The 19,054-nt window shown below is 48.2% G+C and overlaps 1 protein-coding gene across 1 annotated transcript in view; it reads right to left on the minus strand.

Annotated features, from left to right (window-relative positions):
• The window catches only part of NADSYN1 (NAD synthetase 1), a 1,375,099-nt gene that overhangs the window by 656,235 nt on the left and 699,810 nt on the right, over positions 1-19,054 (minus strand). The gene's annotated exons all lie outside the window — the stretch shown is intronic.

Raw genomic sequence — 19,054 nt, forward strand, 5'->3', positions numbered from 1 at the left:
ATTCGCTCTTAAATAGTATTGCAGTAAACTTCAAACAGGCTCCCACAATGCGAGAAACACGTGCCCAGCGCAAATTAGAATCTACGTCGACCATGGAGCCGCCGCAGTACATAAATGATCAGCAGAAAGACGCTAGTGCAGCAGGATCAAATATGGAGCGGCCTGCTGAGCTAATAAACACTGTCATCCACCCAGCTGAGGTACTACCACTAAATATTACAGTACCATCGCCCACACCATCTAGAGGTTCACCTCATATGGAACAAATAAGTGGTAATTTGCACTGTGCAATACTGAAACCACCTAATTGCCTTGCCCGAGTCATGGATCGGGAGATCTGCCCTCAGACACTGCCCTCTACTGTGTTATCAGTGGACGTACAGGAGCAGGAAACTTGGCTGCCTGAGGAGCTGCATGCAATAAATGACATGAGCGACAGTGGTGGGGCTACCCTTGCTGAAGAGATAAATAAAGAAGGATCCTACCTTAGATACCATGTTGCCGGGGCAGGGGGGCCTACCGCTGTGGACGCGGTAGGTGGAGGGTCCCATCCAAGGATTATGGAGCAGACAAGCTCCCCTGCTGAAGCAACTACGGAAACAACTTTAGTGGTTTTGACGGACGATGTTCACAAATTGCCATGTAAACACAGTGTACTTGCTGGTGACTGGGCCAAGCATCAGATATCCATGGATGGTGCGACTTTATATCTGAACTTGTCCACTAATCAATCGCCCAATCCCACTGGAAATCCAATGTCCCCACAGCCTAGGTTCTATAGTGCTGTAGATACAGCACCCTTCATTGGCAATACCAACCATCCGGCAGAGGATACCAGCGATGACGTTTTCAAGGGTAAAAATGTCTCAGAGTCAAGTGGGGAAGATGTTGTGTTAATAAAGAGTGTGACACCAGCACGAGTGGGAAGGGTGGTTAGCCAAGATCAAAATCAAGAGTCAACTAATCAAGATCGCCCTACCCCCTTCATTGACCTGAAACCCGGATCGGAAAGAAGAAATTCTTTGGAAGTAGTTAACAAACTTTTAAACGCCCTCACACGCCTTAATGCGGAAAGAGCTTCTAAAAAATTAGCAAATTGTGGAGTGTCCATGTCGGAGTGTGAAAACATTGGTCCGGGTGTTGATGAAGTACCAACGATACCACAGCCCATACTACAATCACGAGAAGAAAGCTCCGGATTGAAACGTAGGAGGCTAATCGAGAGCATATCACCTAGCGTCAGCTGCTCACAGAATAAAAAACTGAAAATGGTAACTATTCCACTAAACCTCTCTTCACCACTCTTAAAAACTAACACAACACAGCCAGAACCAATTAAACCCTTAGCCGCTACTGTTTCCTCAACAGACGATGACTCCACTGACTCATCGATAATGGAACGCCCATACCCAAAGATTAGAAGACCTGTGAATCGTGATAGGATACATCCACGATCTATTAATAACGTGTTAGAAGAGAGGGACACTGCTTACCATGCCAAAGATTTACAAGCAACTATAATTTCATCCATGACATTATCAATGGCTCCATTTATCAAAATGTATGAAAATCTTAACGAGAATATAAAAGAGCTTTCATCAGTGGTTGCTACAATAAATAACAAGTTGCTTAGCATGGAAAACAAAAATTTCCACTGTAAAGAAGTGCTTCATGAAATCCATCGAAAAACCGACTGGGCCATAGAAACCCTTGTTGAACATGCCAAAAATGCAAGTTTAGATAAAAGATTGCTGGCCGAAGTCGCAAAAGAGGCATTGGGGATTTTTCAACAACAGAAAAAAAAAAACGACCAGCAAACGGACGGGACTGGTTGTCCAGCTAATGGCCGGTTACCTAAAACAGCTAATCCAACAAATGTAGAACGCCTCACTGAACAAGCCTGTGTTAATGCTACACGGAACACTCAAAAACACCTTACCGGCCCAGCACAAGACGCTACCTTAAGCTCACCGACACAAATGGAAAATGCACTGAACCGTTTGAGCCCTGTTGACAGCGAGGTACGCTTATTACAAACACTGAAGAATCCTGGTGGTGTACCAGCATCGGTGGCTGCTGCAAATAGCACACTTGCAGTTGACTGCCACCCTGTGAACGTGCCTTTAAAAGAACTAAACAAGGTCAGCAGTGGTTTCGCAAACGCTATTAAGGAGTCCCAAGCGGCCTCGAATTTGGCTCATTTAAATCCGCAAGTGCCATCGACCTCAACACTACCAGCCATTAGGGAAGCAACAAGCACCCAAATGCCAGCTACGCCCCTCAATGGGGAGGCTATTGCCATGCCCGAATTATATAGCATTTTCAAAGGCCCATTGGACACCCAAAAGACCACTGCAAGCAGTGCACAGCCTAAGAGCGGCTTGACTAAAAAAAGTAAAAATCAGCCTCAAAGGAAAGCCAAACGCAATGCTGACTCAAGAAAATTCCTGCGTCATCTTAAAACAGTTAACGTAACGGTTAACGGACCCTTCCATGGGGCCGAAAATGCTGGAACAAAGGAAGGAGTACACGTAGTACCAGCTGGCCCAATCCTCTTAGAAGAATCTATAAGTAACAGCAGTGATGGCACCGATCCCCTAATAAACCTTTCAACATATAATGATGAAGAATTGGTAGAGAAGGAATCTGCCGCGCCACACCCCTCGAGTGTGCTCGATGCACCTATCATGATGCAATCTGTGATTGCTCCAGAGGGATCTATTGCGCCGGCGATCCAGGATGACACAAAAGCATGTGATACGGTGACACTGGCCGTAACAAAGGATCAAATTACAGCGAGCTCCTTGACTCTTCCACACAGAAAGTGCAAACTTCTCCAACCTCTATCCTCGCTACAAAATGCGAAGAATCACTTGGAACCTATATTTACGACACTAGAGGCCAAACGAAGATTAATTGTTGCCAAGTCGCAAATCAAAGGCCGGGTGCCAAATCCACAAGAGGACTGGGAGGTGTTGCATGACACTGTTAACGCGCAAGATCAAAACAGAGAAATCTTCTCTGTGAATAATGGTCATCCGATACCGCACAGAAATAGACAAACTTCATGCCTTAAGACAGGAATCGATCTAAAGACGCAAACAATGAGGCAGAGTTACAAAAATGTGTACACGCCAAAAGTCGACAACAAGGAAAGGAACTCACAAGCACACACAACTCAAATGCCACACCGACTCCTCTTGGAACGAATTGAAACATCTGACGATTTAATTTTAAATCGACATAATGTGTTGTGGCTGTGCCATTTAATTCCAAGTTTAAGAGCAATCGAATCCACGGATCTAAAAATCGTTGAATTTTTCGACGAGAAAAAAAATGATGCTGTGATTTTACACCTAGAGTCTAAACTCATAGTGGAAGCCCTGTTGGACGCCGGCCCCGTATTAATATCACTGGGGTTTGACATAGCGAAAATCAAAGAAGACAGACAGTTTGGTTCATCCGAAGACAAGACAGATTTGCAAACAGTTGCGGCGACAAACCATCCTCTGACTGAAGAAATAGAAATAAACCGGGTTGAAACCAAAGCTGGCAAGGCGCCGTTGGGTTCGCATCAGGTATCTTACATAAAGGATCCGATAAGAATAACGATTAACGGAATGACAAGCCCTCAGCGCACAGGGGTTGATACAAAGAACCAGGAATGTTCAAGCAACAGTGATGACGACTGGACATGGTTGGCTGCAACCATAAATAATCAATCGGAGAAGTAACGCCAGGAACCAGAGAACCCTGAAGGATGCACTCTGGGCTCATGGAATACCCGCGGCTTCTTGCACCTCTTTGAAACATTGTGGGCCAGTGGATTGGACATAATATGCTTACAAGAAACTTGGTTATCGCAAACTCCGCTGCTGGAAGGCTTTGAGGTGGCATTTAATCCAGCCATAAAACAGGCAAAAGGCAGACCGATGGCTGGCCTGCTTGTGGCCACAAAAAAAGCATCCGGCCTTCAGATTGTGAACTCTTTTAATCCATCCCCTTTTATCCAGGTTGTTACCATCACTACACACCAAAATGGATGTAAGGCACCTTGTCTGTTTATCATTAACATATATTGGAATCATCTGGCCAAGGACGACTCACTTTTTATTGATCAAATTACAACACTGATCGATGATCTCCTAACAAAGGAGCTGCCACTGGACCTAATTGTATGTGGAGATCTAAATATTATTTGCGCCCAAAACGGAGATAGAACCGAGCTAAAAGACAAGAAGGCGCACAAACATGAAAGAACAGCAGCGCAGTGGTGCTTAGAAATGGAGTTTCGTGGTCTATCAATGCTCAACGGCCACACTATTGGGGACATTCCTGCATGCCCTACTTGGAGAAGACTTGATCAGGCATCAGTACTTGACTATATATTCGTTTCTGAAAACATCCACAAACGGACAAAAAAAATGGAAGTCATCAAAATGAAGCATAGTGACCACGATATGGTTCAATTCATATTTGAACTGCCTCTTCCGTGTAACAAGGAAAATTGGGGCTTTGCGGTTACTGCTGGTTCCAATAGGATTCGTTTAAATTTGTTGGATACAGAAGTTATTGCCATTACACACAATTTCCAACATGGCTCAAAAGCTCTTGAATACCGAGACCTCCTGTGCGACTACGAAGAACAGAAACGTAACACACATCGCAAGGGGTTTCGAGCAAAACACAAATTTGATATGGCTGTTATGCAACGAAAAAGAGCCATGCGACAAGAACTAAGGGCCATAAAAAACACAAGCAGTTTAACTAAAATGGAGTGTAAACGAATGATTAAACAAAGATATCGGAATTGGCACAAATCACATGCCGCAATTCTGGTGCAAAATGACTCCGAAATTATGTTACAGAAAATGTCTGGTAAAAAATCGGCTGAGTACTGGAGATTGATAAACAACAGCTTGGCGCCTCAACATGCACTACAAGCCAACGCAGTCTTGGAAGAAAAGTGGATCGAATTCTACTCGAATCTATATGCTAAAGATCCATCTTCCACAGTCTGGGTATACACAGCGCTGAAGAAATGGGATTTGGTGTTTGAGCGTCTTGACATACTTAATGTAATTAAAAATGTGCATGACTCTAGAGCACCCGGGCCAGATGGCTTAACCAACTTCACACTCAAGAAAAACCCAGAACTATGGACAGACTTCTGTGTAACACTGTTCCAAAGGGTTATTAAGAACTGTTCAACCCCGAAGTCATGGAAAAATGCGGTGGTGGTACCTATCTTTAAAAAAGGGGACCGAACTAATCCTCGAAACTATAGGCCTATAGCGCTACTTGATGTTTTGGGGAAAGTCTATGCAAGCCTTCTACAACAAAAACTCCTTAAATGGGCCATATCCTCAAAACACGTAGATCCCAGACAAGCGGGCTTTGTAAAAGGAGTAGGATGTGGGTTAAATTTGCTACTGCTAAATCTGCTAAAAATGGATGCATTGAAGTCATACACAAAAATATACACGGCACTAATAGACCTGTCACAGGCGTTTGACAGCATAGACAGGGAACTGCTGTGGGAAAAACTTAAGAGGTGGAACTGTCCTTCGAGTCTAGTGGATGCAATCCGTGAGTTACACACAGGCACTTCTATTAAGATTCGGTTGGATGAGAAAGGCACGTTGTCTGCTGATATTGCTACATATAAGGGCGTGAAGCAAGGCTGCCCATTAGCAGCAATTATTTTCAATCTCTTTATCTCAGATATAAAGCAAGCGTTCAACGGTGTAGTTACCTTTCCTCCAAAACTTTATGGAACCCCAATAGAATATTTGGCCTATGCTGATGATCTCATTTTGGTGGACTTAACGCCGATTGGGCTCCAGCGAAAACTCAATTGTCTTGAGCATTATACAACAGAAAACGGCCTTAAAATCAACAAAGAAAAAAGTGAAATTCTGATTTTGGAAAAGCTACAGGGAAACAAAGGTAAAAAAGGAAAATTTTGCTGGCGAATTGCAAATGAGGACCTACAAATCGTAAAGAGCTCGACCTACCTGGGCATGAAAATTAGCGCCAGCAGAAGAGACGAACCGTGGTCCATTGCTGCAAAAAGCAAGTGTCGGCAGCTGGCGTGCCAGGCGCAATTAATTAATAAGAAATTTGGCAAATTTTCGTTAAAACCAGTCATCTTATTTTATGAGCAAAAAGCGGTACCTATACTTATATACGGCGGAGAAAACGCATTTGGTTGCGCAGAGGACTTGTGGAAATCCCTAGTCCCGTGTCTTGCAGCTTCCAAAGGGTACATCAACAACATGCCTACGGTATGAGCTAGGGCTCATATCAATCAAAGCAAGAGTTACATGGAACCTCCTAAGTATATATAGAAAAACGATGGTCAAAACTCCGGTGCCGCAATTTGAATTACTACATAAGTCTGACAAAGACAGAATCACTTCCACCTTGTTTGATTGGAATGTCCTCTGCAAGGCTCTACTAGAGGAGTATGGCATTAATCTCTCATTGTTAATAGAGAATCCAGTCATGGCTAAAACGACAATCTGGAGAACTGACTGGATATCAACCTGTGATTTAAGAGCGAAATCAACTCTAATGTGTGAGGTACCGGGGGAAGCAAAAGCCTACGGTCAGCGACACACATATCTAACCTGCTTACCGGATCAATACTCAAGAGCTTTGTATATGAAATTCAGAATGAATTTGTTCTTAACGAAAGAACGTTTGGCTACATGGACAAAGTATGCTAACATTGATCCAGTATGCAGATTCTGTAAAAAGAGCAAAGAATCCATCAAACATTTAGTCATGAGTTGTCTTGCTTTTGAACACCAAAGAGAAAGACAATTTGGAAAACTGATCAACGAGCATCAATTCATGAATACAGAGGATTGGTGGAAGGCACTGTTTGAGGGGAACAACAGAGCAGTTTTATTTGCTCTAATAAATTTCCTTCGATTGTTGAAAAATATTTTAGATATAGAGAATGAGAAACTGGGTTTACAAAAGTAAGAAAATTGTTACGGAGTAGGAACCTGCCTTATGTGTGTGAAATTAAGAGGTTTCAAATTGATGAAGGGAACTAGTAATTGAAAGGAGAGACTGGAAGATTGTAATGTGTGTGTTTTTTTTAAAGGTTTGAATAAACCAAATAAAAATAAAAGAAAAAAAAAAAAAAAAAAAAGGTCCACAAACTCGCTAAACGTTGGTTTTAAAAGAGACAGTGCATGTATGTACAGGTCTCAACAATGTCGAATTTACATGCATTCTGAATTTACAGTTGTTGACATCCACATACATAAATGAAAACATGCGAGAACAGCTGTTATGTCATGACATCACATATCCACAGTGTCCTGAGAGAAGGTGTAATAAAGATTAACAAACTATCTTTTTTCAGAAGTAGACTGAGTGAGTTTTTCTTTTCTGTATGCAGAGGGAAATAGGTTTTATGAGTGTTTTTTTGAGCACATCGTTATCTGGACCTATTCAATTTAAATTTTGTTCAACTAGAAACTTCTGCAAGTCATGTGTTCCCATGGCCCAGACAGCCTTGTCGATAATACAAAGATCTTCAATGTCGTCCTTAAAGACACTACCAAGGCCACACACATTGTCCAGCATATTTGCTGGAACTTCAAAGAACAACACTGACAAAAATGCAAATGCAGTCATCACGTAAAAGTGTAAAAACATGAACAGTTAAGTACAAGCTTATTAGCTTCTGTGTACATCTATTACCGCAATCATATCCATTTCTGCATTCATGCACGCACCCCTCAATGCCCTGTGCAGTAAAATGTAAATGTGCAAAGTCGCATGTTCACAATGCACATTGGCAAAACAAATTCCTTTGCCCGTTACTGCAAGGTTGGCTAACACTGTGGCACATATACTCTTTGTCTATTACAATTTGCAGCCACTTAGCATAGTAGCAACTTTCCAGCGTGTCCAACCTTCATTTAGTTTATTAATTTATTTCGTCATTATTTGTAAAGTCCCTAAAAGCAACAACAACAAACATGTGCATGTCTGCACAAGACCAAAAAACATTGGTGGGGCCAGGGAACAAAACAATGATTTCATACAAGTCGTTTGTAACGCACCTGTACACAGGTGTTTCCAGGCACCTTGACAAGCAGGGGAACAACAAAAGGAAACGGAATAAATCATCTTACTAAGCCTTCTGTCATTAATATCACACAAGTGCAACAGAAAAGGAGAGCAGAAGTGGCAGGGGGATGCAAGGGGAGAGTACAATGACGAACCTCCAGTAAGTGACGCCGGGGTGCCCAGTTATAAGTGCAAACAGGCATGACAGCAGGTGCTTGCAGATACAGTCCATAGTGCGTAGTGGGCCCCGAGACAGTGCATGGAGCTACTGGTGATAAGGCAACCTAGTCCCCATAACGTTTACCGGTGGCAAGGTAATCAGTTAGTGCAGCAGAACGAAAACTTCAGTAGCAACACAAAAAGCCAAAGCATATTGGAAAGTCATCAATTACTTGCAGACCCTGAGGTGCTCCTTCTCTACTTTCAGAGAGGCAGGGAATCTGTTCCAGAGGAATTCACCACCCAAGTTGAGAAAATCAACCTCCATACCCCACTCTCTACCTACAGAAGCGCCTAAGTAAGGTAGGACAGGAGAGGAAGTGTGTCATCCGTATAACACTTACATAGCTGTACTGTAGACTGTAGACATTAAAGAAAATGGGTAATTTGAGGCTGTTGCAATAGTACAGCCTATAAAGTACCATTGTTCTCCACACGCTCAGCTTCTAGGTAAAAGTAAGAGGACGATGAGAATGCGACAAGCACACCAGGCCTGGGACAACATTCAATGGACTCATACATATGTTCATTGCAGGAACAAGGTCTTCAAAGGAGAGTTTGCAGACACCGGCACTGCAGTGGCCATTTACAGAATAGTCACAGCGCATAAGATACCTTTCTGGTGCACATGGTGTACCACACCTTCAGCATCTCCATCCACCCTGCCCCCTTGCAAGCATACCATCACAGGTGGCAACTGCCATTGATACTAGGCGGGGGGTATGTAACGGTAAGGCAAGTGCCATAGACCAATGCATGCGTTATTGCACACCAATATGTAACAATACGTGTATACGTTTGCATGTGTAGTGCACTTACAGAAGGAACAAGTTACTTACCTGTAACTGTTGTTCTTCAGCATGGGTCTGGCATGGATTCACGTACTCATGAATATTCCCCGTTGTCAGGCTGGGAATCCTCGGTAAGGAAAAAATCAGTATCAGTTTTGTTTCTGAACTGTCTTTCTCTTAATAACCAATCACTGGTCTCTGGGTCATACTGCCCCCAGCCAATGACTGCTCTCTACCTAAGCCCCTCCTCTGGCAGCCATCTCAGATTTGGTAGCACGTAAAGTGGCAGTAGGACCAAGTGAAGATCCACAGAGGGGTAGGAGGGAGGGTTCGCATGTGAATCCATGCCAGAACCATGCTGGAGAACAACAGTTACAGATAAGTAACTTGTTCCTACTCCAGCATGGGGTCTGGCATGGATTCACATGCTCATGAATACAAGAATACATAGCAGTACACACATGCACAACCACGGGAGGTGGCAAGGCTCAACATTAAGCATTTCATCAACTCAACATTAAGCATCTCTTACCTCCTCACCAGGCCCACCTTCAGGCGAACAGGTCGCGCAGCACTGCCTGGCCGACTCTGGACTCCTCTCTGGAATCCCTGTCGACACAGTAGAATCTCGAGAAGGTGTGCGTCAACCTCCACGTAGCAGCCCTGCAGATATCCAGCAGGGGCACACCAGATAGGAACGCTGTGGTAGCAGCGATCGCTCTGGTCGAATGGGCTCTTGGACGGCCGGGCAACGGTCGGTTTGCCAACCAGTAACAATGCATGATGCAGCCGGAGAGCCTTCTGGAAATGGAAGCCTTCGAGAGGGCCTTTCCTGGGTTCACAGGTCCAAAGTTCACAAACAGCTGTGATGTCTTCCGGAAACTCTTTGTGCGGTCCACGTAGAACTTCAGCGCTCTATCTACATCCAGCGAGTGCAAAGTCCTCTCGGCCGGCGACAAAGGCGACGGGAAGAAAACAGGTAACACCAAGGGCTCGTTGAGATGGAAGTCCGACGGCACCTTGGGCATGAAGGAGGGGTGTGTCCTCAGCACCACCCTCGTCTCGTGGAAAGTCAGATATGGAGGCTTGCAGGAGAGGGCCTGGATCTCTCCCACTCGCCGTGAGGAGGTGATGGCCACAAGAAACGCTGTTTTCCACGACAGGAACTTCAACGGCGCCGAATGCACAGGCTCGAATGGCGGCCCCATGAACCTCGTCAGCACCATGCTTAGCTCCCACACCGGGGCCGGAGCCCTCACCGGCGGGAACGATCGGAACAGTCCCTTCATGAACTCCTTGACCAGGCGATGGGACCACAGGGATGAGCGCCCCGAAGTTCTGGTATAGCGGGAGATAGCCGCCAGATGGATCTTGATGGAGGCATGGGCCAGCCCCGCCTTGGCCAGCGACAATAAGTACGGCAGCACTTGAGGGGCCGTAATTCGCAGAGGGTTAATCTTCTGTGCCCGGCACCAGACAGAAAACCTCTTCCATTTGTGTCCATAGCACTTGAGAGTTGAGAACGCCCTGGCCTTTGCAAGCACCTCCTTGCAGTCTGCCGGGATATCGTACCCTCCAAACTCTGTGCTGCAGGAGCCAGGCCTGCAAGTTCAGCGACCCCGGGTTGTGATGGAGGATGGCACCTCCTTCTCTGGCAAGGAGATCCGCGTCCGTCAGCAGTTTGACTGGGGGGGACGCTGACATGTCCAGAAGGTCCGGGAACCAGATCGGTTTTGGCCACGCCGGTGCGACGAGGAGCATCCTGCACCGGGACCGCTTGAGTTGGTTGATGAGTCGCAGCAGCAACGGCAATGGCGGGAACGCATACAGGAACAGGCCGACCCAGGGGAATGAGAAGGCATCATCCATGTTCCCCGGCTGGGGAAACCTGCTGGCGAACCTCCGGCACTTGGTGTTCGTCGCCGTCGCGAATAGGTCGATCTGGGGATTGCCTCATCATTGGAATAGCCGATCCACTTGATCCTGACGCAGTTCCCACTCGTGGCACGAGCGCAGCTCCCTGCTGAGTGAGTCGGCGATGGTGTTCTTTATTCCTGCCAGGTGGAAGGGCACCAGAAACATCCCCTGGGCAACGCTCTTAGATAGGGCTGGGGATCTGGTGCCTCCCTACTTCCGGATGTAGACCATCGTGGTGGTGTTGTCGGTGAAGATCCTCACCACCTTGCCCTTGAGGGATGGAAGGAACGACCTGAGGGCCCAGAACACAGCTCGGAGCTCCAGGACGTTGATGTGTAGTGACCTCTCCTCCGGGAGCCAAAGGCCTCTTGCGTGGAGATCTCCGGTGTGCGCTCCCCATCCCTCCAGGGAGGCATCCGTCGTCACCGTCTCCTGAAGTGGCGGGTCTGGAAGTCCGTACCTGCTGCCAGATGCACGGGGGTGCCCCACCACCGGATCGCTTGGCGGAAGGTCTCGTTGAGCGAGATCCTGTCTTCGAAGCTGCCCGCCACTTGCATCCAACGGGCGTCGAGGAACTCTTGCAGTGGACGCATCCGCAGCCTGCACAAGCGCACTAGGTAGATGCATGAGGACATCATGCCGAGAAGGGACTTGATGGACCTCACCCTGGCCACGTCCATGGCCAACAGCCGCTGCACCTTGCCCAGGATGGCCTTCGTCCTTTCCTCCGACGGAGAGGCCAATCGCGCTACTGTGTCGAGCTTGGCTCCCAGAAACAGTGCGACCTGCGACTGAACCATGTGGGATTTCGAGAAGTTGATGGAAAATCCTAGATCCGTGAGCAGTTGGATGGTCTTTGCTGTGTGCCCGACGGCGAGTTCTCTTGTCTTTGCTCGGATGAGCCAATCGTCCAGGTAGGGGTAGACGTGGATCCCCTGCAGGTGCAGCCGCGCTGCCACTGGTGCTAGGCACTTGGTTAATACTCTGGGCGCCGACTTCAATCCGAAAGGAAGGGCCTTGAACTGGTAGTGTCGCCCTTGGACTATGAATCTGAGAAACTTTCGATGTCCTTTTAGAATGGGGATGTGAAAGTAGACATCCTCCAAGTCCAGAGACGATAGGAAGTTGCCTTCCTCCAGCTGCCCCAGCACGTGCAGGCGGGTGACCATCCGAACTTCTGGGCCTAGATGTACTTGTTTAAACGACGCAGGTCCAGGATGGGTCGCCAACCGCCGGTCTTCTTTCTTACGAGGAAGTATGGTGAGTACACTCCGGAGCCCTGAAGCCCTTTTGGGACAAGCTTGATGGCTCCTTTCTTCAGCATCGCCCTTACTTCCAGCAGCAGTTGAGGGACTTGGTTTTCCTTCCTGGCCATGGGTGGAATGCAGGGGCACTTTTTTTAGGAACTCAAGAGTGAGTCCGCGGGCCAGGGCATCCAGCACCCATCCGTCGGTGGAGATGGACTCTCACACGCTGACCAACTTCGCCAGCCGGCCTCCCACCGGAGTGCTCAGGTGTGGGCACGACGCTACGGCCGGTTCAGTCCTGCTTGGCAGCAGTCTTGCCGCCTTGGCCTCTTTGGAGACGACGACGAGATCCTCCTGACTTGCCGCGTCCTCTGTAGGCCTCCTGCGACGAGGAGCGGGCCGTCTGGCGGTACGTTGAGGAGCCACCGCCGAATCCTTTGGAGGCCCCTTGTGTGCCTCCGGAGTTCCGAAAGGGCAGCCGTCGTTGCTGCAAAACTCCCAAGGCCCGAGCATCTCCATGTCAGCCATGATGGCCTGCAGTGACTCGTCCACTGTCTTGCCAAACAAGTTGTTCCCGTCAAAGTGCATGTCCAAAACTCTGGTTTGCACGTCCTGGCGGAAATCGGTCACCTTGAGCCAACCACGCCGTCGAAGACAAACACCGTTGCCCAACTGGTGGAAACCGGTGTCAGCAATGTCCGTGGCCACCGTTATGGCGTGGTCCGACGCCACCTCGCCTTCCTGCAGGATCTCCAGGGCCTCCGACTCTTGTCGTCTGGGAGGAAGTCCAGCAAAGGAGCGATCTTAAACCAAAGCTCCCTGTCGTAGCGGGCCACAATCGCTAGGGCGTTGGCCACTTAACCATCATCGCCGCCGACGAGATGACCTGTCGTCCCATGGCGTCCACTTTCTCCGGCTGGGAGGTTGAAGTTGAAGCCGTAGCCCCCGCCACTTTCTTCTTGGCCACCGGCGAGAAGACCGAATCCGGGACCCGGTAAGGCACAAAGGGGTGGAATCCAGGACCCGGTACTGCTTCTCGTACCGGTGTCTCTTGGCAGGAGTCGTGGACGGATTCTTCAGGAGCGACAGCCCCTCGTCCCAGATGTCGTCAAGTAACGGGACCAAGAGGACCGTCTCCCTCTTGGCCTCACGCTGTTGATAGAGGAAGCCTTCCTTCTTCTATTCTTCGGGGCAGAGCTGGAAGAGCTTGGGTGCCCTGGCGATCATGGCGTGGAAGGGGCCAATTTCGTCGGGCGGGGAGGCCCGAGGAGGTGGTGATGGAAGGCCCATCCCGTCGTCACCACCATCGTCATCCGCCCCCGTCTTGGCCGTCTGTTCCCGTGCCATCCCTAGGATCAGGGAAAGGAGATGAAGGCTGTGAGGGCCGCGAAGGCTGGAAGGGCAGGGGGGGGGTGAACGCTCCTCTGCTTGCTTGGAGGGCTTCCCGACGGGCCAGGCTCCGCTGGATCGTCCGTTGGGGGTATGGGCAACTTCGTTCTTATCTCCGTACATAAGGTCTGGATCGACATCAAGATCTCTCCCGAGTTGTCCTGTGGCCCAGGTACCGGCTGCGACGGTTGGGGAGTGGAATCCTCCGCCTCCACGGGAACCTCGTCGGCACCACCGTCGCTCTCTTCGTCCGCCTCATCGGGATCCCTCCCATGGGACCGGACCTCCTCGAACTTCTTGTTCAGGATCTTCAAGACTCCAGCCAGCTACTCTTCAGATGCTGTATCCGTGTCCGTGATGGCCACCGGGCCACCCCCCTCTTTTTCCACCAGGGTTCTCACAGGGGTCTTATGGAGGGGTTGAAAAGAGGATTCCCCCCGCGGTGGCAGGGAAACTCTGGGCCCCGAGGTCGCCTTCACTGGGGTAGCCTCCACAGGCTTCGCCAGGGCCGCCACGACTCCCTCGATAGAGGCTTTAGCGGGGTGAATCAAGGCCTTCACGACTTTAGGCGTGCTTGAGGCCTTCACCTTAGGGGGAGGGTCCCCGCCTCGCTCCCCCTCAGCTGTCTCCGTCGGGATCGACCGGCACCTCTCCAGAAGCTTACCCGGGTTCTCCGATTTCCTCTTCCCCGAGCCAGAGCGTTGGCTCGTGGTTGATGGCGTCGGTGAAAGTGCGCCCTGCCTGGCAGCCGAGGAGCCCAACCGGTCAGCGCTCCCGGTGCCCGCGGACTTGCGGTGCTTTGCCTTTTATTGGGCCCCTGTCGCTGGAGCGCCCTCAAAGGACTTAGAAGACCGCTCGGACCTCTTCTTCTTCTCACCTACCGCTGGGCTCTTCCCTTTCAGCCAGTTGGTGAGGCGGATACGCTGATCCCTCATGGTCCGCTCTGACATGTTCTTGCAAAATGCACATTCCTTCTCCACGTGCGTTTTGGCTTTGTGAAGGCAGTAGAGGCATCTAGAATGCTCGTCCTCCTTGAAGACATTCTGCAATCCGCATCCAGGGCAGTTCCTGAACAGCTTGGATCCGGGCGTTGTGCTTCCTTTGCCCTGGGCCATGTTCACGGGGTAGGCCTCAAGATCTTCTGGAATCCTCCAAGAAGCGGAACACGATGAAAACTTTGCCCTTGTGGGGCGTTGAAAATTCCGAAATGGGTCCCCGTTGATCGGAAGTAGAAACGGTGAAGCTTGAGGCTTGATTGACTGAAAAAATGAGATTAAACTCTTTGAAAAATCGCAAAACGCTGTAAATGCTTGAGAGCTATATAGCACGAGCACTCCCAACACTTGAACATGTGGTAAAAATCTGAGGATGGCTGCCAGAGGAGGGGCTTAGGTAGAGGGCAGTCATTGGCTGGGGGCAGTATGACCCAGAGACCAGTGATTGGTTATTTCTTTACCAAGGATTCCCAGCCTGGCGACGGGGAATATTCATGATCATGTGAATCCATGCCAGACCCCATTCTGGAGAAGTGTGTCACAACTGTTTACCTGTAACTGGTTTTAAAATGTGTATTTCGGCTCTTTTTTTTTCTTCCAGTATGTTTTTCCCCCCAATGACTCAATTTCATAATACCTCATATTGCAAACACTTTATACACCCATTACATTACAGACAATTACTTCTTTACACATTTTGCTACTGTGATCATTCGGACCTTACTCCTACTACATGACCTATAATTACAATACACATACTACTACTGTAGTTATTGTGCCCAGGGCACATATTCTGGGGGACATGGCCTGTGGCCATGCCCCTCAGAATCTATTCACTGACCACAACACAATTAACTGCATAACAAGTACATATCATACATGGTTAACTAAGGGACCTCATCCCCACCCCCTGCAATTGACATTATGTCCGTGGACATCAAAATTGACCGTGGGCCCGGCAGCATTTCCAACCCCTTTTTTCACCTATAAAAACAGCTCTACATTACCTTCATTCCACTTCCCTACCATTTCTATGCCCTCTTTCAACCATAAAATAACCCCAAATGTCTTTCCCAAGCTGTCCGTTCAGAACGCTGGCCGTAAAATACCCTGTGGTGACCTACGGCACCTGCCCGGCCTTGTTCAACCTACAAAAATCTTTTTTCCACTCACCCACCCTTCCCAGCCCGTCTTTCCACCACCAAATGACCTAATATGTGTTTTCCAGGCATTTTCAAGTTATAAGCCATCTAAAAACGTTGAGACCCCTCCTCTAATGTTGCACCATCTTGAGAAAATCCCACCAAACTTTCTTTGCAAAAACATTTATATCTAGGCCTACAATCTTTTTGCAAACTCATGTGCAGATTTGTCAAATGGCACCACTTTTGTAAGCCTTTCAAATATGTTGGGACCCCCCCTCTAATTTTGTTCCCACTTGACAAAACAGCACCACACTTTGCAGAAGCATTCCGACTCGGTCTAGAATAACATTCCAAAATGTCATGCAGTTTCATTGAGTGGCGCCAAAGTTATAACCCATCCAAAAACTGACATAGATGCCCCCGAACATCAAAGATGTTCACAAACATCACAGGACTACTTCCAACTGTTCACGGACATCAGGGGAGAAAAACCCTGTTTTTCTGCTTTTAAGGCCATATTGCATCCCATCCTCATCACCCTTCACCTCCTCAGAGATTGTTGCATCAATTTCACAAGTGCAATGTTGTTTTTTAATATGTTTTTACCGCGATGTTCGCGGACAACAGGCGCTGTCAGTGAATCCAACATGGCAGGCGTTTCTGTTAGGCAGAAACCTGTGCAGTTCCCTCTGGGACCACAGCAAAAGATTTAAGACTACAGGTGTTTGGCAGTAAACCCACTTGGTAGCAGTCTGTACCACACAGATTCACTTGGTAGCTGTGGCTGAGCAGTCAGACTTCCCTCAAGAAGAGTTAGGCAGTATACAGAGTATTCACAAAAGGTCAAAAGAACACAGTAGAACAAGTAAACACTGACCATAGCTTGGTGTGAAAGAGATATAATTATTTATTTAAAACCACATCTAGTACAACACACAGGCACTAATGTTAAGCAGTTCAAAAACACGGTCACTAAAAGATATACACTCCCTTAGAAGAATATTAGACAAGTCTTAAGTAAAGTCCCACTTATTTTCAGACAGCGGTGAGTGCTTAACGCAGATGGCACTCTAATAATTCGTTTTAAAAGGGAGAGAAAAGCAGAGTATCATTTGAAACAGATCCCAACACTTTCACAAGAACACAACAAGAGAGGAAGGCAAAGTAAAACCGTCAAGTTAGAGTTCAGAAGGCCGGATCCACTTTAAGAGGATCAGAACGAAATGTGTCCAAGGTCACACGGTTGAAGTGCACAAAAGTCTCGAAAAGGTTCAGAAAGAGTTGGACCAAAAGAAAGGGACCAGTTAGATGGTCAAGGCGGCCAGCCCAGTCCAGAAGGTTAAGGGATTATTATTACCTTGTAGAAATCTTTAGAAAGGGAGGCCTGGCGGACACGGTACCTTAAAGTGGTGAGAATACTCCAGCGTGGGCAGTTGTTCCTGGCAGCGGATGCAAGTCGGTGCTTCGTCCGGGGGAAGAGAGGATCTCGTCGGGGAGGAAGACAGGAGTCTGTTGCACTGCCAGGGAAGAAACCAGCCGCGGAGTTCTCAGGTAAAAGGAGCGGTCCTTTTATTCGCAGTCCAGTGGTAAGTGGCTATCCGGTTGCCGGGGTGCTTGGCACGGGCAATTTGACCACAAAACGTCCTGGGATGCGAGGAAAAGAAGGTAAACTGGTTGTGCCCACCAGTCAGGGGAAGAAGCCTCTCAAGCCAGGAGATGATCTCTGTCGTCGGGAAGTGGTGAGTCGGTTCCGCAGGGCTCCACCGGTGGTGTTGTCGTGGCAGGTCGGCTCAGCTTCTCCCTCGTCGGATTCTCAGGTCCTGTGGCGACTTCTGAAGGTCCAGTCCCCAAAGCCCTGCTTTTATGCAGCACACCCCCATTCACTCAGCCTAGCTGTCAATCGAACATGCTAAGTGGTGAGCCAGCCGGCTCACCACTTGGGCCAATCACACAAGAGTGCGACTTGAGTTACCAAGGTAACTCAGTCCAGGGTGCCTAAACCCCCTCCCACACCCCCTGTGGTACCCAGACAGAGTGGCACCACTTTTGGAGGCTTCTGTGGAGAAGCCCGCCAAAAGTGGAACAAAGGGCTCGACTTGGGTTGGAGTCACAGAAGAGAACACAAACGCCATTTTAGAATGGAGTCCTGGCAAAAAATACCAACCGGCGAATTAATATTAAATAAATAAACCGGCGGTATGTTCGAGGCTATGAGAATTAAATAATTAAAGTTGGTAGCCTCGAACAATGGGAAAATCCCATAGGGATATATTCGCGGTCGAATATACAAAGTAGTATCTACTGCCACCAGCCAAAACTCGATCAGGGGGGACGGAGACGTGCCCCCTCGACTAACAGACCCCGGGGCAATCGAATTGCCCCGACCAGTACGTCCACAATATGATGGTTTGTACCGGTTTCTGTTAATAATTTGGGACTAGTAAAGCCAATGGTGACTTTACATGCCCTGGGAGACAGTAGTCAGTCCCAGGGTATGGAGTCTATGGTGGGGTGTCACTATGACACCCCTGTGTCACTGCACGGAGGGTGCTGTGTAACATACATAGTAAAAACACATGAGACCCTATGGAGTAAAGGACCCCATAGCCCATAAAACACATTAACAGTCAAATGAACACCACAAATCATGTCCAAGAGTGGGAGAAAAAGAGTCTCACTCTTGGCAGGAGAAAAAAAACAAACTCCAAAAATCCAGCAAAGCTGCTGGGGGACTCACTAGGTTAGGAAATTCAGCCGAAAGAGAGAATTCTCCCCAACAGTTTCCAAAAATCTGACGCACCTCACGTTTTCTATTGACCAATCAGCGGGCATGTCCGATGTCCGCGGACATCACACCGCCCTCCAGACAAATCGGTAGCCCTTCCAGGGCCGAATAGGAAAGTGAGTCTGTGGACCAAACCCAGATATCACTAATTTCTTTTGCCCTACTGAACTGTTTTACAACAAATTTACAAAAGCACGCTTTTGATCCCAAGCTGCCGCTCCTGACAAAGATTTGGTGAAAATCCGTTCAGTGGTTTGGGCTGTAGACGTGAGCACATTTTTTTCCTTTGCGTGTCTGGGTAAAAACCACACATTTTGGGACCTCCCTATAACTTTGCCCCCCCTCCCCCCTTTGACAAAACTCACCAAACTTCGCACGCAGGATCGGTTTGACGGGGCCATATACTTTTTTTGCAAAGTTTCTTGTGGATTTGTACATGGGGGGGACAAAGTTATAAGCCGCCCAACAAGTT

The sequence above is a fragment of the Ambystoma mexicanum genome, chromosome 11, assembly GCF_040938575.1.
Source record: "Ambystoma mexicanum isolate Mex_15411 chromosome 11, UKY_AmexF1_1, whole genome shotgun sequence".
In the NCBI taxonomy this organism is placed as follows: domain Eukaryota; kingdom Metazoa; phylum Chordata; class Amphibia; order Caudata; family Ambystomatidae; genus Ambystoma; species Ambystoma mexicanum.